This window comes from Balaenoptera borealis (genome assembly GCF_965194805.1).
Source record: "Balaenoptera borealis genome assembly, chromosome: 10".
NCBI classification, from domain to species: Eukaryota; Metazoa; Chordata; class Mammalia; order Artiodactyla; family Balaenopteridae; genus Balaenoptera; species Balaenoptera borealis.
In genome coordinates this window covers 3,910,793-3,935,508 of record NC_138874.1, presented here as the reverse complement: position 1 = coordinate 3,935,508, position 24,716 = coordinate 3,910,793, and the positions used below count along the sequence as shown (strand labels likewise).

Below are 24,716 nucleotides of genomic sequence, written 5' to 3'. Positions count from 1 at the left end.
GGGTTAAGCACTACTTTGAGACTTGGCTTCAGTGTTTCTACGCGTGCCTGTGTAGGCAGGCAGGGCTGGGCTGTAAAACACATCACAGTCAAACACACTGAAAGCCCCTCGTCTAGAACGTGGACCCTGGAGTCATTTTTCCTGAGTTCCTAGTTGAGGTTAGACCACAATCAATAGCAGACTATTAGTCATGTGACTTTCAGCAAGTTAAAAACCTTCTCAGTTTCTTCATCTATAAGATGAGAATCGAATAGGAAGAACCCCTTCTTCTTAGGATTTTTATGAGGAATATAGGACATAAGCTCTATGAAGCACTAGGTGTGGCACTTGACACAGAGTAAATGTTTATAGGTATTGTTACTGTTGTGGCATCTTTTAAAGGTTTGCTTAGATAAACTTGAAAGAGTACCCCCCGCTCCAATTTCTCACTTCCCAATCGTTCCTCAACTCAATATTTTCTGGCTTGCACATCCAGACAAGAAAACTATCCTTACTGTGGTTTTTGTTTAATTTCTAAGTGCAAAAGACAACCAAAGATGATTATTCCTGCCCTCTTGGAGCTTCTGGCCTGCCATAAATGAATAATGTGATTCAAAAATTATAAATAAAAATGATTTTACAAATCCATGTTTTGTTCATATGATATTAGGTATTTAGATCTTTCAATACCCAGCTAGCTACCTAATTCTTTCCGTTTTCCTCTAAAGACTTGCAACGATTCAGTCCTAACCACCCTTCCAGGATGTCCCAAAACCTGTGCTTCCCAAGCCACTGTCACAATTCAGCCCTTAAGCTGGGCTCCTTCCCTCCTGTGTGCCTTTGACTCTTCGGTCCCCGACCAGCTGCTGGAGGGCTGTAATTCTTTCTCCAGCTTGCCTACTGGCACACTCCTACTCTTCCTTCAAGACTTAGCCTAAATGTCTCCTCCTACTTGATGCCATCCAGACCCTCCAACAGTCAGTCATTCCTCCTCGAAGGTCTCACAATACTTTGGGCAATCTTTGCTCTTACTACTTTTATCACAACATGTTATTATTTGTTAAGGTATGTAGCCCACAAGCCCTAGCACTGAGAACTGTGCTTGGCATACAGTGAAAGCTCAACAAATCTTTATAGAATGAATAAACGAATGAATGTGTAGAAAACCTACTGACCTAAATCTCCTGTATATCAAAATGATTCATCAAACAGCTTTCATTCAACAAAAAGAATCGAGTACATTTGGAAGGCATTTGTGTATTTAGAAGAAAATGAATTGAATGCATTTAGAAGGTATTGTGGAGTGAAGGTGATGTGGTCTCTGCTTCCTTGGAGCTTAGAGCCTGCTCCCATCGTTGAATCTGAAAGGCTAGCTAAATACACGGGTAAACATAAGGTTGATTTTTTTAATTCAAAGTTTTTACCAATATAATATCAGGTGGTATGTCTTCAATGATCAGATAATTACCCGATTCTTTCAGGTTTGGGGTTTTTTTATTAATTTTTATTGGACTATAGTTGCTTCACAATGTTGTGTTAGTTTCTGCTGTACAGCAAAGTGAGTCAGCTATATACATATATCCCCTCTTTTTTTAGATTTCCTTCCCACTTAGGTCACCACAGAGCATTGCGTAGAGTTCCCTGTGCTCTACAGGGTTCTCATTAGTTATCTATTTCATACACAGTAGTGTACACATGTCAATCCCAATCTCCCAGTTCATCCCACCCCCCTTCCCTCCTCGGTATCCGTAAGTTTGTTCTCTACATCTGTGTCTCTGTTTCTGCTTTGTAGATAAGTTCATCTGTACCACTTTTCTAGATTCCACATATAAGCAATATTATACGATATTTGCTTTTCTCTTTCTGACTTACTTCACTCTGTATGACAGTCTCTAGGTTCAGATTAAATGTTAAACGTGCAGAGTTGGTTGACACACTCTTGGAAGTGCAAGGGAGGGTTGACTCAACACTGGAGACAGGACAAGGCCAAACGGTGGCTCAGGACTGTCATTGAGAGCCTTCTGTTGGTCCTCTCTCAGTCAGCTCAGTCACAGTAAGGTATGTGGTTTCTCTGAACATGCCATGCTTCTTTTATTTACTCAGATGCTTCCTTCCCATTGTCAATGTCTGCTCTGAACTTTTCAGGTAGAGTCAGGCCCACTTGTTTGTAAAACAGCTCCTTGGCATAAAGCGAAGAACACATCACATCCAAGAAACTCAGCTTTAAAAATATTATATTAAAGAATTTAACTGCATAGTTCTCCTGGGAACCAGAGTTATTAAAAAGAATTTGGGGTTGCAATCACATGCAAGTCCACTAGTTTTGTTCTCATTTTATTTTTTTGGATCCATATAAATACGCTTTAAAAAAAAAAAAGACCCTAGGGGATATATTGTATATGTAATAAGTGATTCACTTTGCTGTATACCTGAAACTAACACAACATGGTAAATCAACTATACTCCAATAAAAATTTTTTAAAAAGGGAATTCCCTGGCAGTCCAGTGATTGGGACTCTGAGTTTCACTCTTGAGGGCCCAGGTTTGATCCCTGGTTGGAGAACTAGGATCCTGCAGGCTGCATGGCTTGGCCAAAAAAAAAAAAAAGAGGGAATGAAAAAAAAAAAACCTAAACTAAACTTCCGTATTAACACATCTCACAAAAGTCAAACCCTTAACTTATTCACCTTGTTGCCATTCAAGGACATCCCCAGGTAGCTCTCTTTTAAGAAAAGAGACAGACTACATGGTGAAATCTTGCCAGGGTAAAGATAATGAAGATTTCTTTGTCTAAACACCGTAAGACAAGCCTATAAATACACCTTGTCCAAGTGGAAACCAGGATCGATTTTCCAGCTGATTATTATCTCACATTGGGGTGAGAAGGAAGAGCAGGAAGGAAAATATTTAGAGAACAGCTCTGAGTCCTAGAATTAAACCGCACTAATTGTCCCTGAAAGGGATAATTAACACAAGCAATTAACTGCTGGGGCCTCTGAATTATGTCAACAGCATGGCCATCGAAAAAGGGCATTCTTTGACCTTAAAGGCCTTGTAAATCTATCATACTCCAGCATTTGCCAAAGAGTTCTTCCAAAGCTATCATACTTTAGATATGGTGCGTACTGGAACATGTTTCAGCAAAGGAGAAATGGGTTAGAGATCTCATGGACTGAGTGTAGGATCATGGAACTCTGAAGCCAGAAGGAAGCCTGGAAATCATCTAGCAAATTGACAGCATACGGGCCAGATCTGATCTCTAGATCTCTAGAGGTGTTTTGTTTGGCCTGCCCAATATTTTATTTTATTTTATTCTATTCTATTTATTTTATTCTATCTTATTTAATTTATTTTATTTTTTATTTTTAGCCATTTTGAATGAATTGCCAATGTTTGCACATCAAAATCTGAATTCCCAGATTCTCTTGAAAACTCAGAAGATCTGGCAACACTGGGCCCTTGTTCTTATGTAACAATTGGCTGGAACTGAGTAGCTCTGGCACTCGTTGAATGGGCATGTTCTCTCCAGTTCCTTCCACTCCCTGACCCACGGCGTAGGTCGACTTGTGTTGAGAGTCTCACCTGTGCTCTCTCCACCTCCCATGCCGGTCTGCTTTGCTCCTCTATGATGCCCATCTGCCCTGGATGAACCTTGTGAACATGCTATCCTCGATCTTAAGAACTCAATTTCCTCCTCTGTACAAGCAGCCTGAGGTTCAGAGATGTCTTATTAGGGGAGAGATCAGTCTCAAGAGCCCTTACTGACCCATCCAGCGAATGGCCACCACCTATTTCCAATCCTGCTCTCAGGCTCAGAAGAGAAAATAGTGGAATTCGTAAATCATTCAGAGTCTGAGAAAAGATGAAAAGATCTAGAGATTTAACAGAGTCATTATAGGCAAAATGAGGGCCAGACACTCAGATGCAAGTTGGTACCATCATTTCCCTTTATCCCACACTCATATCATGCTATCCTGCCAGGCTCTTGTTACAGCTTATCTTGATTCCACACAACCCACATCCCACAAAGCTCGGTCCAAGTAGTAGTGGTGAAGTTCTGGTGAAGAAATCTCTGATGATGCTATCTACACTGGCGTGTCCTTTTGCTTAGTATGTGTTTTGCATAACTTGCACGTGATTATATAGAATCCAATCTGTCGTCTGAATATACACTTTTAGCATGTCGTGTACAAACGAGTAGATGTGCTATGTCACTTTCAGAGTAAAAAAAATCAAGACACATGGTATTATATATGGGAGGCTGAAACACAAAAAGATCTGGTGCGTTTGGGGGGATCTGCTGGGAATAGTGAAAAGAATATATGAGATTGACACTCTTCCAGGGAATCTGGCAGGTCTGGTCGTTGTATTTAAGGCTGCTACACTCACTAATGTTTTTCTCATCTCATATGCCATCTCTTCTCAAAGAGCTTAAGAGTTTCTTTTGAGTGGGGCATAAAAGTACAAGATCATGTAATAGTTTGAAGATGTGTTAAAACACTGAAATATGTGCCATCACTGAATCTGTAAAGTAAAATTAATCAGAATGATGGCTAATGTAATGGATAATGGTGACTATAGTTAACACACTGTATTAAATACTTGAAAGTTGCCAAGAGAGTAGATCTTAAAGGTTCTCATCACACACACGAAAAAACTGTAACTATGTGTGGTGATACATGTTAATTAAACTTACTGTGGTGATCATTTTGCAATATACACATATTCAGAATCATTGTGTTGTACACCTAAAAGTAATATGTTATATGGCAATTGTATCTCAATTAAAAAAATAAACTAAAATAAAATCAGAATGATGGGAATGAGAATGCAAAGAAAAAACAGAGAACCACTTCTCCTACAGGTAGCAGGCCCAACCGCTAACTACTATTAATAACAGTCATCATATATTATTCCCCTGCCCAAAGGATAGGCTCTCGAGACAGACTTCTTGGGTTCAAATCCTGGTCATGCCATTTACTTAGCCGAGTGACCTTATTAAAATTCTCAGATTAAGATAAAAATTATGCCTCCCTAGATAAAATAAGGTATGTGGCTCAGTTGACATACCGTGTTTAATAAAGATGAATAATAATAATTATTATTATTATCTGTAATTGAAACAGTGAACAGAAAATGTCTTTACCCTGCACAGTGGCCCAGGAAAGTGGAGGTGTTTTCCTGTCCAAAGTTTTAATCAAACTAAAAGTTGTTATACCATAAGATTACAGATTCGGAGGGAAAATAATTGTTGGATTTGAATAAAGCATTGAAGGCTATTTGAAACACATTATTAATCTTTTACATTTATAGGAAGCAAATACTGTTAATATTTTATTCATTTACTTCTTTAGGGAAAGCTCACAAAATTGAACTTCAAGGAATAAACTACAGTTAAGGACGTTAACAATGTAGGTATAAATACAATAATAATGTTCAACCATATTTTAATTTCTTAGCATGGCTTGTCATGTCCTCCATAATCTAGCCCCATCCGACCTCCCAGCCTTATCTATCTTAAATTCCAGGCTCCAGCCACTCCAAACTGCTCTGCTACCTTGGAACACACCAGGCTTCCAGCAGCCCTCATTTCCACCAAGAAAATCCTCTTCCTTCTTCAAGTGCCAGATCAAATGCTACACCCACCATGCAACTTTTCTCAGTTCTTAACCTTGAATACACCTCTCCTTTTCTCTGCCATTCAATAGCACACTATTGATGTCACTGCCATATGATTCCATTTTTACTATCTTGTATTATAGATATTTGTAAACATGCCTATCTTTCCCACCAGACTAAACTCTGAAAGCACGGGTCATGTGTTCCTTCCTTGAACTCAGTTTTAAGTCACAGCTCAATCTCATTATCTGCAGGGAATACATTGATGTCTGCAAAGGACCTCCCAAAGAAAAGGCCAACTAGCTCAAAATATATGCGTTCCTGCAATCTTTAATTAAAATTAAAGTCACTAGGTGATACTTTCTTGTAAAGCTATAGTCAAACCAGCAAGACATTGTTTCTTTTGTACTTTCCCATTGGCTTTCTATACCCAACTGCATTGTATGAATTAAGTTCAAGAGGTAGCTCGCTTCGGAAGAAGACTACAAAACCTAGGGGTTCCAAAGATTGAGGTGAGAAAATAAAGCTTGAAAATCTGACTACATCTAATTGTCATCCTCTAGCACTAGTTTCATGACCAGGTCCACCCCCAAAGCACCACAATCTGCCCTGATACAGATTCAGACACCCATCACCATCATCTTTTGAGTCGCAATCAGAAATCAGAAAAGATTTCCTAGTGTCCTGATCTACCTCTGCGTATCTTTTGTCCTTTTCTATATTCATCCCACAGACAGGAAGGGTCCTTGTTACCCCTCTTGCCTACTCACAGAAGAGAAGAAACAGAGAAGGACGTTCTTAGGCAGTCAGTGCAGAGTTGCTGCAAAATTGCAGGTTAAGCTATTTTATTATGTCATTTCCACTTCCCAGGGCCTCCTTAAAAAAAAAAATTTTTTTTTCTAGCAATGATATGGGTAACCCTGTTATCTGGATCCACGAGGTATTTAAAAGAAGGTGCAATCCTATAATGAATAATTGGTGCTTTCACTTCAGAATCTTCTCTATCTTCTTCAGTCCTGTGCCTGAACCAGCCAGAACAATTTCTCACAGCTGAAGCCAACTCAAATCTAAGAAACTTAGGACATACCAAATTAACAGGATTTGATGGAACAACTGAAAATCCTACTGAGGGGAGGGGGAGGAACCCACCTGCAATCTGAACTAGAATCCAGGTAATTCAAGATTTAAAAAAAAGACATCCAAACTAACTGTGACCCAGGAGATTGAGCCAAAAAATATTATAGTAAATAATTTACTATGTAAGTAATATGCGTATTTAGTGTAAATCTTACCTACACCTCCGGGATGGATGGCCTTGGGCTAGATTAGACAAGGCATCCTAAGAAACACTGACCTGTTTTTGCTGACCAAGGTTTTAAGTGGTTGTTAGTTCCCTCCAAAGCCTCTGGCAGCTGCTGAAGCTAGAACAGGTTGCCTAGGGAGAGCCACAGATGGAGCGTGAACCCTAAGTCCTCCCAAGTTCCCGCTCTGTGTCCAGGTGGCCGAGGCGCCCGTGCCTCCTGCGCTCGCCCGAGCTGCGCGCTGCCTTCCTCCCAGCTCAGGAGCCCCCCGCGGGCGCCCCCAACGCGACCCTCCCGGGGACACCTGCGTGCACCAGCGAGGCCTCGCTGCCCTCTGGGAAACTGGGGCTCACCTGGGTCGCTTCCCCCCACCCCCTGCTCTGCCACCAGCAGTCCCAGAAGCTGTCTCGGGAGTCCCGGAGCAGATCTCTTCCCTGAGCCCAATCCGAGGGCACCGTCCTCCCTCCAGGACTCCCTTTCTCCCCTCTTCCAACTCTGTGCCAGATGCCGCCCTCGGAGCCCCGGGAAAACTGGCCCACCGCGGAGAAAGGGTTGCGGGGGTCATGGGGTGGGCGCAAACGCACCGACGACGCTCTCAGCCCCCGGCACCCACTCCAAACAAGGAACCGGTTCCGAGCTGCTCGGCCGTGGATGGCAGGGTCGCCTCCTCCTACCGCTCCGAGACGGAGGAGGTACTTCTCGCCTCCGGGAGGCCAGGCAGACGGGCGGCCGCCGACCACTGGCACCCTCCCCGCGAGCTCCAGCCCTTTACCTGGGTACCGGCCTCGGCGGGTCTCCGGGGCGCAGCACAGGGCGCAGTGCCCCGGGCGGGTGGTGCGGGGAGGACCGCGGCCGCCGCTCTCCCCTGCAGCTCCGGGCCTGCCGGGCGGCTATTTATCCGGGGGCCCGGCCCCGGCCCCTGCCGGAGTATTGGGCAATCGGCCCCGCTACGCGCTGCCCCGCGAGCCGCCGCCCTCTGCCCCCGCCGAGCCCCGCGGCGGCGGCGGCGGCGGCGGCGGCGGCGGCGGCGGCCACGGCCACGTGGAGGGAGGGAGCCGGCCCCTCCTGTGGGCGCCACCTTCTCGTCGTCCTCCTCCTCCTCGGGAAGTTATTCCCTGTGTTTTTCCACCCCCCCGTCTCTCGTCTTTGCGGGGCACCCCGGCCAGTCTGAACCGGTTGTGACTGAGCGAGTGGGGAAGGAGGAGGAGGCGGAGGAGATGGAGGTGGAAAGGCGGGCGGTAGGGGCGCTGCTCTCGCTCTCGCGGCTCCCGGCCGGGCCGGGCCGGCCAGGCGGAGGGAGGGCATCGCGGGGGCCGCTGCCCGGGCCCGGCTCCGGCCCGGAGCCACCGAGGCCGCGGGAGAGCTGGGCACCGGCGGCCACGGGCCCTCTCGGTGCGCACGCGAGCGCGTCCCCCGGCGCCGCGGCGCCCCGCCGCCCACCGCGTGCCCGCGCCGGCCCGCCCAGGACAGTGTGTGCAGTTGGAGGGAGCCCGGGTCTGAAGATGAGTGCGAGTCTCCCCGGGTCTCCCAGGTTCCTGGACGGCCGGGCGCCCTCCTGGCCGGAGCTGTATCCCCAGCTGGCAGCGATCCCAGAGAGTCGGGCACCAGAACTTTGTGGAGTCGGTGCTCCTGGGCAGTGAGAAGTGAGGATGCCAAGTGCTGCCCTTTGTGACAGCTCTGTGGAAAAGGGGGGCGCCCCTGAAGTGCACACAGTGTGCCGAGGGAGAGAGGCTGCATCTGAGGACGTTTAGTCTGTATGGCAGGTGCAATACACTCCTATCTTCAGCTGAAAGGTAACGAGCGTGAGTGCTGAGATTCCCACAGTCGCTGCGGCAGACTGGGGACAGTCCATAGGTAGGTACCTAGGGCTTAGCAGGTGTGGCAACCCCGTAAAGTCATGTGCACTTTTTGTGTTCCTGTGTATATAGGTCTTTCTGAGAAGGGACACCATATCTTCTACCAGCTTCTCAAAGGGGGCTGGGACCACCCAACACCGAAATGAAAATTTCCTTTAGACACTGAACCTCCTCTAATTCTGACCTAGACAAAGACCCTACACCTTGCAAAGGGTTGGTTTCTCAAGTCCAAATGAAGCTGCATACGCTTCCTGAGCCGTGGTTTTTCACCTTGCCCACTTCCAGAAGTCTATGTGAGATGAAAGTTCCAAAAAAACCTGTGGACCCTGGCCACACTGGCGAGTGTTCTTACAGGTAGGAAAATAGCAGTTCATCTATTTGTCTCACATCATTCCTTTCCACTCAATTTACCGACTTTCATTCAGGTTATGGGGAAAAGAATGGCCAGTGCTAGTTGATATTATTTTGTTTTATCCTAAGAGGAAGAAAGATTAGAGGGAAGAAAGTAACAGTAAGAATCAGAGGAAGGTGGTCCCAGAACTAGTTTCTGGAAGGAAAAATGGAGATGGGATCCAATGGGGGCTTCTCATCCTCTTCTATTTTTGACCTGGTTTGCGGTTACTCAAGTGCGTTCACTTTGTAATAATGCATTGACCTGTACACTGATCATTTGTGTACTTCTCTCTGCTTGTTTTGATAAAAGATATTTTTAGAAAGCTTTTTCTTTGATTCAGATACCCCCTAACCACCAGAGCAAATATCTTCTTGATAGTTGGTCAAACCAATCAATGTATATGAAATTACATTTGGGGGACAGGGAAACCCTGCTTGAAAAATATTTCTGTGTTCACCAGTGGGTTTCTGAAGTTGCCATGTCCCTGTTCTCATCTCCACTGAGTTTTCCCAGATTTCTTTTTTTTTTTTAATTTATTTATTTATTTATTATAATTAATTAATTAATTTTTATTTTTGGCTGTGTTGGGTCTTTGTTTCTGTGCGAGGGCTTTCTCTAGTTGTGGCAAGCGGGGGCCACTCTTCATCGCGGTGCGCGGGCCCCTCACTATTGCGGCCTCTCCTGTTGCGGAGCACAGGCTCCAGACGCGCAGGCTCAGTAATTGTGGCTCACGGGCCCAGCCACTCCGCGGCATGTGGTATCCTCCCAGACCAGGGCTCGAACCCGTGTACCCTGCATTGGCAGGCAGATTCTCAACCACTGCACCACCAGGGAAGCCCTCCCAGATTTCTTATAAAGAGAATGTGTGACCAGCATTCCCATGTCTGCTCAGCCAGTCTACGCCTATCAACTGAGAACCGAAAATTAGCTCATTCTGACACCCAGCATGGTTCCAACTTTAGTGTAAGACTGAATTCCGGGGTCAAAAACTCAAAATGGCTGGGGATCCAGACTCAATAATGTCGTGAATGAAGTGGGCAGAATGCAGCCTGGAGAAGGCAGGGAGCCTGGAAGCTGGCTGGCTGCTGGAGGTGGGCGGCAGGGGGGGGAGGCGCCCCTTGGCTTAGGAAATTATTGCCTGCCTGGAATGTGAAAATTGCCTCCACCTTCTTGTGAAGGTTTACTGTTCAGTCACACCTCAGCAGAGCATTTAGACAGGCGAGAGAACTCAGAAATCTAGTCCAACCTTGACACTTTACCTATGAATGGAATTTGACCCAGAGGAGCCACGGATGAGTTCCTGATCAACCCCTGCCCCAGGACAGAGCGCGGTGGGGAACAGGTTTTGGCAGAGACAGACTGTGCTCTCTCCTGTGCTTCTCAAAGCAATCTCAAGTGGTTGAGTATTGTTAGCTCCATTTCACAAAGAAACTGGAGTTGAGAGGGTTGTTAACTTGCTAAATCTCTCAATCGGTAAAGACCAAAATGACCTCTCGACCACCCAGAGGTTTTATTCGCGGTGACGTGAAGATGCAAGATCTGCTTGTGAGGCGAGGGTCAGAGAAGTTCAATACTGCTGGCTCTACAGCTCTGTGCAGCCCCTGCCCTTCTGGGTCTCTCTTGCACCCAGAAGTTGATGCACTTTCAACAAGGTGGAGTGAGAGGAAAAGGTGGGTCATGAAATAAACCGGATTTAAATGAGCCTCCCTTGGGAAAAAAGAGACCTAAAGGAAAGCATTTCAAGAAAAATTGATACAGAGGTGGTACCCTGAAGGAAGGCCCTTGTTTTTTGCCTTGTTAGTTATCATTTTGGAGCATTTGTTAAGAAGTCTGTGATTTGTTAAATATTCTAAGGTCCCCCCCTTCTTAGACTATCTGCTGCCTCAAGCTTTTAGAGAATAAGACAGAGAAATTAACCTAAAATCGCTCTGCGGTCCTCAGCCCAGCAAGGGAGCCAGAAACATGGAGGACAGAGGCAGGCATTGGTTGGTAGGGGAGGGTTAGGACATTTGCACAGCCCCTGAGACGCTAGACCAGAGCCTGCCCGGCTGACCAGACTTCCCTTCTCGACTTAGTACATCAGGGCAGGTTTCTTCTCTTTTGTACGTCTTGTTCTTCCCCTGTTTATGAATGGCAGCACAGCTACATAGACACTACACTTTGACATAAAAATAACTTAAAAAAATAGACTTTAGAGTTTTTATAGCAGTTAGCTCAGAGATCTGAAGATCATGCTATTAATTTCCCTTTCATTCACTCACCCTCTAACAGATAAAAGATCAGAAAACAGTAGAAGTGGATTAAACCTTCCCCCTCGTGCTTACAGAGCTTTTGTTGAAAAGGACAAATTTTCAAATGTCAAAAATGACCTTAAAGACACACTATATCATTTTTTTCTTGCAACTCTCCAGAATATTGTTTCATCTTTTTCTTGCCTTTTCTTTCATCATGCTATCTGGCTTAAACGATTTTTAATCTTAGAGGAAGGGGGGGAAGAGGGATAAATGCTATTCTTTGAGTGCCTGGTAATTGCCAAGAACTATGCAGTCTCATAACCACAAAGCAATCTCATGTGGTTAAGTATCGTTATCTTCATTTTATAGATGAGGAAACTGGAATTCAGAGAGGTTAAGTTACTTGCTGAGTCACTCAATTGGTAAGTGATGGAGTAAGATTCAGGCCCTGGTCTGGCTAATTGCTAAGCCTGTGCTGTTCCCAGTCTACCTTAGAAAACTGAGTCAAGGCTGGTACAAGCTAATGGAGCACTGTCTTCTCACTTGTATTAACTCATCTAAGGCTCACAGTAAACCTAAAAAGTAGGTGCTCTTATTATCATCCATGTTCTGCCAGTGATGAAAATGACTAGAGAGAAGTTAAATAATTTAACCCCAATCACACAGTTAATGAGGGGTAGGCTAGGTCCAGATCCAGGCGTCCAGGCTACAGAGAACCATGCTCTGAACCACCATCCTGTCTCATGAAAATGGAAATGAGAAAGGTACAATTACATAGAATGTACGTCTCCTTCTGTGTGCGTGTGTGTGTGTGTGTGTGTGTGTGGACACATATACACACCTTCCACTTTACATCCTTCTGACCTGCATTGCATGGTTTCAAGGCCATAACCAAAAACAACCTACGTCTTCACGAATACTGCTTCCGAAACGCCCAGTTTATCTCCGGGTGTTGGATTGACAGCATCTGTAATGTGCTCATTGTCTGTCTGCACAGCGAAACTATAAACTCCCGAGAGCAGGTACCAGACGTGTCCTGTTCGTCACTATTCCCTAGAGCACAGTGGCAGCAAGAATAGAACTTTGCTTAGTGAGCTTTCATTGAATGAAGGAATGAAGAAATGAATGATCAAACAAAGGAATGAATGCATGCTCCAACTGTCAGTAATATATATATATTTTGTTTGTTTGTTTTTTGGCTGCACCGCACAGCATGTGGGATCTTAGTTCCCGGACCAGGGATCGAACCCATGCCCCATGCATTGGAAGGCAGAGTCTTAACCACTGGACCACCCGGAAGTCCCTCTGAGTAATATTTTTGCTACAGTAGATCATTGAAATTCTTCAGTTGCCTTACTCAGCCAAGCTCTATTCTATTCTAAGTATTTACAATCATCTCATTGAATCCCATAGAGCAACTACTGCTTTTTACTCATCGTATAGATGGGGAATTAAGACCCCCTGAGGTTAAGTGAGCTGCCCAAAGTTGGGGCACCAAAGCGGCAGAGACAGGAGGTAAGCACAGGCGGTGTGAGCCTAGCACGCCCACTGGTAAGGCCAGGCTGTGTGGCCCATCACTGCGCTCGTTCACAGCTCTAGCCCAGGATCAAGCGCAGTGCTTGACACATAGTAGACCCGCCATAAACGCATTGAAGGAGAGAAGGAGGAAATTCCCTCACGTGTCCAGGACAGTTTAAGGCCATTTCCCACATCTGAATTCACTCATGGCATCGTGTATCTTACAAATTCAACTTGTATGATCTATGATGTAATCACACTAGATAATAGATGACCACGGAAGGGTTTACTTCCAAAGGTAGGCTGCCCAGTTCAAATGTACCAGTGGTTCCAGTTTCTTCTTGTGAAAATACAGGTGCAATTGATAAATGTTATTTTTAAATGATCATAAGACCATTGAATTGAATCTTTTATGAAGCAGTGCCAATTTTTTAAATATGCCTCTGCCTCAGTGTCTGACTTATGTGCATTAGATAACAAAGTTTCAGACAGCTCCAAACCATATTTCAGGTCAACATGGCAAGTTTTGGCCTTCTTGTCTTCTTCATTACATGACATGGGAGGAAAAAGCATCACCTCTACTCCATGTTCAGGGTCTGTTCACCCCAAAATCTGTGGACAGTCCAAATACTTTGCTCCATGGTTTCAGCATGTAAACATTTTTTTGGTCACCTATTCAATATGCTACAACTTTGGTTTGTTGGGTAAAGTTTAGAAGATGGTAACTAACCCATGAAACAAAAGTTATAAGGAAAAAATGTAAAGTCAAACATGTTCCATAAGAACATTTGAATACAGATGGAAATTGATGAATTGATGAATGAATTTCCCCTATCCACCTCCCCACCAGGGCTGTGCTCACACAGAAAGGTATGTTCACCCCTATCCCTACCACCCACCACAGTGTAAAGCTTCTTATACTTCCCCATCAAAGTGCTTGGGAGTTACTTCAAACCATAGGCAAAACAACCAGCTGTAGAAGTAAAATGTGTTTGAGATCTTCTGCTTGATTTTAAAGAGGCATGTGAATCCTGCTTTCTCCTCAATAGCCATGTGTATTTTAATACCATCATAATGTTTAATATTAATAATTACCTATTTAATTTATATATTTGTTCAGATTAACAATTTAATATAATAATAGCTCACATTTTTAAGCAATTAATATATGCAGCGTATTGTCAAGGCACAGGCAGGAAACAGAATTTATCCCAGATAGCCAAGAGAAGGAATCTTAAGGGAAAGAATATCTATAATCAGATATTTAATGCAATGTGGACAACATTAAAGGAATAAACAAGAGACACCCATACTAGACGGTGGGAAGTGATTACTGCTCCTGGGCTTTAAGTAACAAAGGGAAGACCTAGTGTTACCAGTGCCTGGAGAGCAGAACCTGCAAAGGAGGGACCACCCAAAGGGAGCAGGAACTGGGAAGAGATATCATTTTATCGCCAGAGACAAAGAGTCAGAGTGACTGTGGAGAGAATACCACTACCTCTCTCTTTGCTCTCAAATCTCTTGGTGGCACCTACCACTGGCCAAAGCCAGGCAGAAGCCAGGCACCGAGGGAGCCCACGAAATGCTGCCCACCAGGGGTCAGCCTCCTGGACACAAAGCAGGGCAATGAAGGCGGACATCGGATTGGGCTGGGGAGAGTGGCTAAGAGAGAACGACCAGGCACTGTGCTGCGTACTTTGCGTACATGTATATATCCCTGTGAGGGAGGTACCATTTCCCTCATTTCACAGACGAGAAAACCGAGGTACGCAATTTCAACCAAGGCTGTCTGACTCTAGATTCTGTGCTCTTAATCACTACACTATTTAACCAAGCAGTATTAAAAATAATGTCTTAAAATTACTTACCTAGTTTAAAAAAAAAAAAAAACTTAGCTTGTAAAATAAATGCTCAGTGTTTGCCGCATGACTGTGACTTTACCATTGCTACTTCGATCACTTTGCCTTAATCTCATCAGCAATTTACCTTATGGTGAGTCTCATGCATTTTATGTTGATTCTGTGATCTGCAACTTGCAACCCATTTCTTGAATTCTGGAAATGTGCCTCGCTTGTCTATAACATAAATCTCCACACGTGGACTAAAAGCTATACTGTCAATTCTTACTTATTCACTCTTCAAATAATTCTTAATCATTTATGCTGTGTCAGGCATTATACGAAAACAAAGGGTTTTGCAATCTGGGAGGGAAGACTGTCAGGTGAATAATCACTAGAATGTGCTAAGTACCTCCGTCACGGTACTTGTGCGACCTTAAGAGAACAGAGAGGCGGAAACACTGCTTGGGTTGAGAAGGGGGCATTCCAAGACTGGGGGAAGAGCGTTTGCAAAGTCTTAATGGAGTAAAAGACTCCCAGGCTAGGGAACTACAGTGGATAATTACAAATGATTCAAGGTCAGAGTACTTGTAGGAAGTGGGAGGTAAACAGGAATAGGGCTTTCGATTGTTAGCAACAGCTCCCATCTATTGGCAGGACAGCATGAAGGGAGAACCCAGGACTCCGGTCCACGTGGAGATCTAGCTGGCAGGGGCTACAGTGCTTCATCAGGAAATGAATGGGCTCTGTCTTATCTTCTCCATCCTTGCAGGGTTTTGTTCAGGATTCAAAGTCCCAGAAGAGAAAGTGTGACTGGCCCGGTTTGGGCAATGTAACCATCTCACTCAGAGGAAGACAAGGCACTTTGAGAGGACTCTCCAAAAGCAAATTGGGATGTTGACTAGCCTAAACACAATAAATGTCCTCTACAGTGGGTTAGACCCTGTGTCTCTATATGAAGGCGTTCTCCAGGAAGCAAAGAGGCACCACTGAAGGATTCTAAACATTGGATGACGTGGTTGGCTTTGTGTTTCAAAACCATCACTCTTAGAAACCACGTTGGAAGATGGACTGGGAGAGAAAGTGGTCAGAGGCTGATTTAACAGCTGAGGCAAAAATATATATTTGAAAATTTAACACCTAGAGAATTTTGAAATAAGGGGACCAATCTGAGAGATTAAGAAACGCCATGTAACTGATGGGTGTGGGGATTAGTGGAAAGAAAGGTTGGGGATGGGTTCCAGGTTTCCCCTAAGAGCTTATAAAGAATTGCTGTAAAATTAAGAGAAGTGTGCCTCCCACTGCAGGATCCTCTAGAATAGTCCAAATTTCAAATATTGAATCTCATTGTTCTAATAAAACATAAAAAAATTTCCAAGAAACTCCAATTTAAAATATATTTCCAAGATTTCTTTTGCACTTGGATATGGTAGAAAGTTCTTCTGTCTGACTCAAATTTCCTGATTTATGGTTTGGATAATATGATCATAGGTGGGTGAACATATGCAACAGAAACAAAGAGCAAGAAACCTATTCAATACCAGTATAGTGAGTAGTGGTACGTGCAAAGTACATGCCAAAGTTTTACTGGAAAAAGGCTTGTCCTCACCAAGAAGAGTCAGGGTTGATTATTAGGTTAAAGTGACCTTAGAAGGAAGGGGCCACATCCTTTGGCAACACCAAGCAAACATCAGTCAAACCCCAGATGTACAGCTGGCTCAGACAGAGGCATGCCAACAGCTCTAATATCCACAACCAAATCCATCAGTCTGTATGTAAAGAAAAACCACTACATTTCTAAATCTAGAGTGGTATGACCCACAGTGTAAATACTTGGATTGATCACACAGATGCTGGCACCCACCAAGTGAAAGCTGAATTTACTCTCAACATCATGGACAGCAATAATTGTGGACATTTCCTTCCATGAACCTGGTCCTCCAGACATCCTTGGAGGCTCAAAGAGGCTGCTTTTGAGTATTTCAGCACTCAGGATACTTTGTGCCCTGATTATTTCTCTTAGTTACACGCGGTCATGCATGTTCTTTTGAGACTGCTGAATTTGAATCAGAGTCTTAGAACTAGTCAAGAGGCCTTGAAGATCAGCAGGTAGAGCCTCACACTTGCTGTAGCATTTAATCTACTAAGTTTTCAGATGAAGAAACAGAGACTCCACGAGGCTGAATAATAAGAGGTGGAGAGAATAGAGGATAAGAGCACACAACCTGAAGCCTGACTAGTGATTAACTCTGTAACCTTGAAGAGGTTCATTCTCCCTGTGCCTGTTCCTCATCTGTAAAAGTGGGAGAATGATACCTATCTCATATGGTAGTTGAGAAGAATCAGTGAATTAAACCACATAAAGTGCTCCAAATAGCCTAACATAATAAGTGTCATACAAGTGCTTGTATTCATGAATATACCAAAGAACCCCACTACAACTGGGAATCTGAGCCTACCTTTCCTATACACAATTAGAAGAAGAAAATTCTACTCATTGACAAATTTACAATGATTATGAATAGTTGTCATATACAGTATCCTTTAAGGATGTCTCATCAAAACCTGCATCTGAGTTCTTGAAATTCACTCAAGAAGAGCTCCTATAGTGACAAGCAGGTATGATAACCAGCCCAGGAAATCAACAAAGTTCAGTGACACACAAAGTCTGAAAATTAACCTTTTTACCAAGTAGACCTGAATCTCTCCTCAAGGGTTGCCCGCACCCCACACCACACCAATATTTCTACAACTTGGGTCCATCTTCTGTCAACTATGGTCTTAATGAACTGAAGGGATGGATTTTGACTTAGATGTCATTCTTGGCAAGGCTGTTAGTTCAACTTTTCTTTGGCTGGCCAAGATTATTTTTCAACAAGTTCTTTAGCCCACAGTGTTACAGTATACCACCAAAGAAATCAAGAAATGAATATTGCTGTGGGTGGGAAAAGGAATACCAAATGGAACTCCTGTCATGCTGATAATTGTAATCTACAACATGTTTGATTCACTAAGTGTGGCAAAAGAGTATATTTTATAAGAAGTTTGCAGCTGATGAATACCAAAGGCCAAAAACTCAATCTGCAAAGAGACTGCTTATGAGCTATGAGAATCATTTGCACTACAAGGTACTCCTCCAACCACACGACTAATAAAGTGAACTTCCTAGAATCGAAAACAGCACAGAAAATATCCAGCACCTTGAACATGCCTGGCTTACAGTAGGTATCCAGTGAAAATTAATTGAATAAATCTAATTGCCATCAATGAAAAAATCTGATATTAACTTGGATCTTTATTATGTGACCTAAGGTACTTGAAAGAAATGTGAGGAATTTCTTATGTAATTAACTCTTTGATATGAAATGGGTAAAAAGGAGCCCAAAGAATGAGCTCTGATTGCTAGATAGCATAAAATAGAGATTTAAAGAAAACAGATGAAGTTTTAAAACTCAAATCAAGAGGAAGGGAGCAAATATTTTCATCTTTAGCCTTTATTTCATGACCTACTGTTTAACATTTGAAATCCTGAGGATTATCAGGGTGACAAAAATGTTCTTTTTCCTTTAGAGATCAAGAGAAACCTTTTCAAGGATTATAGATGTGGGGCATCTGCTTTGTAAAATAGTCCAGCAGTTCCTCAGAATTTAAAGGAAGAGTCACCATACGACCCAATAATCCCACAAGTTGGGGTATACCCAAGAGAAATGAAAACATATGCCCTTGCAAAAACTGGTACATGAGTGTTCACAGCAGCATTATTCATAATTGACAAAAATAAAAACAATGCAAATATCCACCTACTGATCAATGGATAAATAATATGTGGTATATCCATACAATGGAATATTATTTGGCCATAAAGAAGCCAGGCACAAAAGGCTATATATTGTATGATTCTTTTTTATATGAAATTCCCACATAAAAAGTAGATTAGTGGGGCTTCCCTGGTGGCGCAGTGGTTAAGAATCTGCCTGCCAATGCAGGGGACACGGGTTCGAGCCCTGGTCTGGGAGGATCCCACATGCCACGGAGCAGCTGGGCCCGTGAGCCACAATTACTGAGCCTGCGCGTCTGGAGCCTGTGCTCCGCAACGGGAGAGGCCGCGACAGTGAGAGGCCCGCGCACCGCGATGAAGAGTGGCCCCCGCTCGCTGCAACTGGAGAAAGCCCGCACACAGAAACGAAGACCCAACACAGCCAAAAATAAATAAATAAATTAATTAATTAATTTAAAAAAAAAAGTAGATTAGTATTGCCTAGGGCTGGCGGGAGGGGTGGTTGGGGGCAGGTTAGGTTGAGGGAAAATCGGAAGTAACTGCTCATGGGGATTAATGGGTACGGGGTTTCTTTTTAGGGTGATAAAATTGTTCCAAATTCATTGTGGTAATAGTTGCACAACTCTGTAAATATACTAAAAAAATCATTGAATTGTACATTTCAAATAGATAAATTGTATGGTATATGAACTATATGTCAATAAGGCTGCTGTTAAAATAAGCTACAGCAGATGCAATTTTAGCTCTGCTTACAGTTTTTAAAAAGCTGTCCTAAAAACACAGCTTTTTCATTCATCTAGTAGAGCCATGAAGCTCCCTAGCATTGTGACAAGTTAGGGGCCAGACATGATCAGCCTGGAATAATCATGGAAAAATTGCAACCCCTGGAGAGAGGATTCCTTGTTTAAAGTAAGTTGTGATGGGCACCATACAAAGGACACAGAACATCAGAGAGTCTCACATTCTCTCTTTATTCTGCCATGAGAAAGTTTCCCTAAACCAGAGAAGTTATGTAGAAGCTAATCTTTATCAATCCTACAAAATTAACTCCCCACTTCTTCACTAAGCTGTAGTCACACTGGCCTTCCTAAAGGTTTGCTGAGCTCTACCTACCGCAGTGCCTTTGTACCTGCTGTCCTTCCTGTAGGAAGTCCTCACGTGTCCCCAGATCTCCACCTGGCTGGCTCCTCATCAGTCAAGCCTCTGCTCCATTGTCGCCTTCTCAGGAAAAGTTCCTTGGCTCCTCCTAGTTAAAATATTCTTTCCCCACATAAACCCTCCCTCTCATGGCTCCACTTCGCTTTCTGCACAGCATTTGGCACTATCTGAAACTCTCACGTGCTTATCAGTTTGTTGTCCGCCTCCCCCGGCAGAAGGCAAGCTCCCTGAGGATGGTACTGAGCAGCACCCTGTGGGGATCCCGGGCACAAAAGCCTTTCTGTGTCCCCCATTTCTTGATTACAGGAAATAGGCTTCATTCAGCCTCCATGACCTTCCCTGAGTTCCAACCAGCAGCTTCAAAGAGTTGCTAATCAGGGAAGGGAGGGGATTCGGACAAGGGAGGAGCAGTCAAGAAACAGTAGTGCAGCCTTGGGGCAGGGTCCTGGTTCCCCATCAAGGGATACACGTAACAATATCTTTGAGCTGTTTTGCAGATACCAAAACCCCCACCAGGTGGAAGAAGTTAATGGTATGCTGCCCACAAGCACGTAGACCCCAGACCGGTTTGAACCAGAAGTTTGATGATGCTGACTCCCAATTACCTCACCACCAACCAATCAGAAGAAAGTCCATGAGCTGACCACGCCCTCCTCTTTGAACCATTACTATAAAACTCCTCACTACCCCCTCCAGGTCAGGACACACAGTTTTGAGGGCATTAGCCTGCTGTGGCCCCCTTTCCTGGCAAAGCAATAAAGCTATTCTTTTTACTTCACCCAGAAGTCTGCCTCTGAAAATTTATTCGGTGTCGGGGTACAGAGGCCGGATTCGGCTTCACGGACAGGGACCGAAATATTTCCCTGTGCCTACAAAGCTAGCAGATGGGCAGTGAGCACTTGATAAAGATTTATTGAGTAAATGATCTCCATGGGGCAAGTCACAATCAACTTTGTAAACAACATCCGAAAGGTCAGCCTCTGTACCTGCCACACCTCAGACAGGAGTCCAGGGACACTAGCCCTTCAGGGAACAGTCTGTAGCCACCTCTAGGCTGAAAGGGCAAAGGGCTGAGACTGAAAACCCAGTTGGCCACCGAGGACTTCCTGCGCTCCTTCACTCATCTTCCCTCACCATGGTCCCAGGTCAGGTGGCGGAGCAGCTCTGGGGCCTTTCCTGTTGGTTTATAAATAAGTCTAGGCTCATTGCTGGTCCCAGAGTGGCCTACGTGGCAACGTGCCTTCAGCTTGCTCAGCAGGACCGCTTGCAGGAAGGGCAGCAAACAACAGCCATGTAAAAGCAGCGCAGAACCGCAGCCCGCATCTGTGCGGTCACGTGCGCACCACCCGCTTCAGATCTTCTCTCAAAGGACCTGCTGTAGAGCACAGGGAACTCTGCTCAATATTCTGCAATAAGCTACATGGGAAAAGAATCTGAAAAAGAATAGATACATGTATATGGATAACTGAATCCCTTTGCTGTACACCTGAAACTAACACAACATTGTTAATCAACTGTACTCCAATATAAAATAAAAATTAAAAAAACCAAAAAAATCCCCAAAAACCTTGACCCTGGTTTCTACAGAAGCAGTTTGTCCCAATCACGCCCCAAAGTTAGGAACTGTCCATTCTAACTCAGAATGGCTATCTGGCTTAGTTTTCTTGTAAGTTATTTCATTCGGGTGAACACTTAAAGAATCACTAATGCTTCATCAACTGTAGAGTACTTGTCACTCAATTCCAGAAAACTCGTGTTTACCTAACCCAGACTGCATACATACATAGACGCCGTGGATATTGTTGCCACTTAGGAAAACAATCCTAAGGTAGGTAGTCACAGGTCCCTTACTTCACAGAGCTACTCCTGTCTTCTTGATGTTTATAACAACGTCTTAATAGATTTCTAGGACTCCTTTCTGTTATCTACCTTCCTGTAGGTATCAGTCCAGTTCATTTAAGAGTCACAGTGTTTCTATGTGATACGTGAAGCTGATGGTATTAATGCCACTTCTGGTTTTTTTCTTGGTTCTGTTTTGTTTTAACACGGGAGGAGTAGGAGACCCAGAGAGGTTAAGCAACTTGCCCCGAGGTCACATACCTGTTCAGTGCCAAACAGTAGGAACACGGAGTCCATGAGCTTCCCTCCACATCAGCACTTCTCAATGCATCTGAACCACTGGGGAATCTGGTTACAATGCAGATTCTGAATTCAGCAGCTCTGGGGGGTTGGGGGGGAACTAGGATTCTGCATGTTTCCCAAGCTCCCAGGAGTTGTTGCTCCTGGTGGCCCTCAGAATATCTTCCACCACACCCTTCATAACACCCCAGGCATGTCCATCCTAATACTTCCCCCAATGGCCATTGCACTATTTGGGTATTCGTTCATTTCCCCCACTAACCTATGAACTCCAGGAGAGCATGAACTATGTTGAATTCACTGGTTTGACCTGGGCGCCCAGCACCACACGTGCCAAAAAGGAACTGAACAAATATTTTTGAAGAGTGGAGGAAAAGTGACCTATTTCCAATTACAAAGCCACGTCGACTGCACATTAAGACTCTGATTTCTTACACAAAACAGAAACAGACTCACAGACTTAGAAAACAAACTTATGGTTACCAAAGGGGAAAGGTGAGAAGGGAGGGATAAACTGGGAGTTTGGGATTGCCATATACACACCACTATATTTAAAATAGATAACCAACAAGGACCTACTGTATAGCACAGGGAACTCTGCTCAGTATTCTGTAATAACCCAAATGGGAAAAGAATTTGAAAAAGAATAGATATATGTATAACTGAATCACTTTGCCGTACACCTGAAACACAACATTGTAAATCAACTATAGCCCAATTTGAAAGAAAAATTAAAAAAAAAAAAGAATCAATCGACCAATCAGTCAATGAACATTTTTTTAATAGGCTATTCATCAAGTATCCTCTGTTGTCTGGAGTCACATTATGACATCCAGTTGTCATCGCCAGGTCCCCAAATAACATAACCAAATAAAAGCCCCGTAGGTTCAACCAGTTTATACCTACACTTGCCGCAGAACTCTGCCAGGGGTCAGGGGGACAGAATCACATCCTTGGGCCAACGGGATGGGATAACATGAGGTCATTCTAAGGGCAAGGGGGAGGTGTAGAACAGGCAGGGTGATGGAGGCTCGCTAACACTCAGCATCACCTGAGGATGTTGACGACAGCAGTCCTCCACGGACTGTGCGTTTTCCATATGCCAGGCGCTCGGCTGCGCACGTTGCACCCGTCAGCTCATGTCATCCTGTCGACAAACCCATGACACAGGCACTTATTTTACATGTAAGGAAGGAGAGACGTAAGGTTATTATACAATAAGCGGTGAAGCCAAGATCTGGACCCAGGCAGTCTGGCTTCAGCATCCGTGCCTCTAACCACACTGTTGACGGCCTGGAAGCACACGGAAAAGAAGCAATTGCCTGAGCCCGGGAGTGACTTGACTTCCCTGTCAACAGCCTGATTAATAGGCTCCAACAAATCCCAAATAGAGGGGCTTGGGGAGAAACACATCACATCCACATTATATCCAAAAGGAAGTGTTCAACAATACTGTGTAGGGAAAAAAAGAGATTCTGTTACAGCAAATGCTCACATAGTTTGTTTGGCTTATGGTTAAATATACAACACCGCTGAAAGGTTAAGTAAGAGTCAGTGAAGTAATAAGTCTCAAAGGTCCCAGATTCCTTTCACACTTCATTAGGTCTCTTATGAAACCTTGCATTAATGTCTGGGCCAAATCTGAGAAGATGGTCATCACATGGAAGAGATCAGGATTTTATGAAACATGTGTGTCCAATGTAAAAAGTCAAAAGGACAGAGAAAACTTTGTTTTTCAAAGGCTTAAAGAGCAGAGTTCAACAGTTATATTTTAACACTGTCAGAAAATGAGGGAGTCAAGAAAACTGTGGAAGAGAATGCATCGTCCATTTGGATATAAGAAAAGGGTAAACTTAATCTCTCTTTTCAATAGAAGATTTTTAAATGTGGAATAAGAAAATAAATCAGGGCAATACTAAAGTATAGCCATAGGGTCTTGAATAAAACATAATTGTGAAAAAACGCTGAGCTCTACAGATTGTTTTTTAACCACACTTGTTTAATTATTATTTACCTTTGGAGGCAGTATGATATGATGGATTGTGAAGGCCCAAGACCTGGTTCTGCCACATCCTAGGTATGATCTCCAGCTAGCATAATTCTTCCAGGATTCAGTGTGTTCATCTGTGAAATGGGACAACTCACTCCTGCCTCCTAGGATTACTGGGAGCCTTACATTAAATGACATACTGTGAGCATTTAGTCCCAAACAGAAAATCAACACAGGTTGCACCTTGTTTTCTCTCCTTTCTTACAAGTTCTATTTTCCTAAAAGAATGTTGTTTAAGCATTTCTAGTCCTAACTTTAAGTTTTTGTTAGTAGAAACATAAAATTGTGGAGGGTTAAGAAAAACAATCTACCTACACACAGATGAAATGTGTATGTAAGAAAATGAGAATAAACTATTAGTATACAGTATGGAAAGATCATCTTATATTAAGCTTGATGTGTTAAAAATAGAACCATATAATAAACAACAAGGTCCTACTGTACAGCACAGGGAACTATATTCAATATCCTGTGATAACCCATAATAGAAATGAATATGAAAAAGAATGTGTATATGTATAAATGAATCACTTTGCTGTATAGCAGAAATTAACATAACATTGTAAATCAACTATAGTTCAATAAAATAAATTTTAAAAATAAATTTTAAATTTAAAAAAATAGAACCATATAAAATTTCACATAGGTACACATCCTTAAAAAACAACTTCACTCATAATTACACCTACAAATTTTAGTCAATCTATCAACTAACGATCATGTTAAAAATCAAGAAGTTTTATGACAGTAGTGTAGATTTTTGGAAAAAATTCCATTTCAACTTATGTGAATGTTTTATAAACCATAAAGTACTAAATAATACACAATCTTGTTTTTATTGCAACGTCCTGT

The 24,716-nt window shown here is 43.4% G+C and overlaps 1 protein-coding gene and 1 long non-coding RNA gene across 9 annotated transcripts in view; one reads left to right on the top strand and one right to left on the bottom strand.

Moving 5' to 3' along the window:
- Window positions 1–7,879, bottom strand: part of SLC16A9 (solute carrier family 16 member 9) — a 67,285-nt gene extending 59,406 nt beyond the window's left edge. For 4 of the 7 annotated variants that reach the window (XR_014249012.1, XM_082407463.1, XM_082407461.1 and 1 more), the window contains exon 1: window positions 7,672–7,879. The gene's annotated coding sequence lies outside the window, so the exon portion shown is untranslated. The other 3 variants (XM_082407462.1, XM_082407464.1, XM_082407465.1) reach the window with 3 other exon arrangements.
- Window positions 7,880–8,060: 181 nt separating this feature from the next.
- On the top strand, window positions 8,061–24,532 carry LOC309635816. 2 transcript variants are annotated; one of them, XR_014249037.1, is made up of 2 exons: window positions 8,061–8,662; window positions 19,318–24,532. It is a non-coding gene; the product is annotated as an uncharacterized lncRNA (long non-coding RNA). The 2 variants fall into 2 exon arrangements; XR_014249038.1 differs by lacking the exon at window positions 8,061–8,662 and adding an exon at window positions 11,509–17,960.
- The last annotated feature ends 184 nt before the right edge of the window (window positions 24,533–24,716 follow it).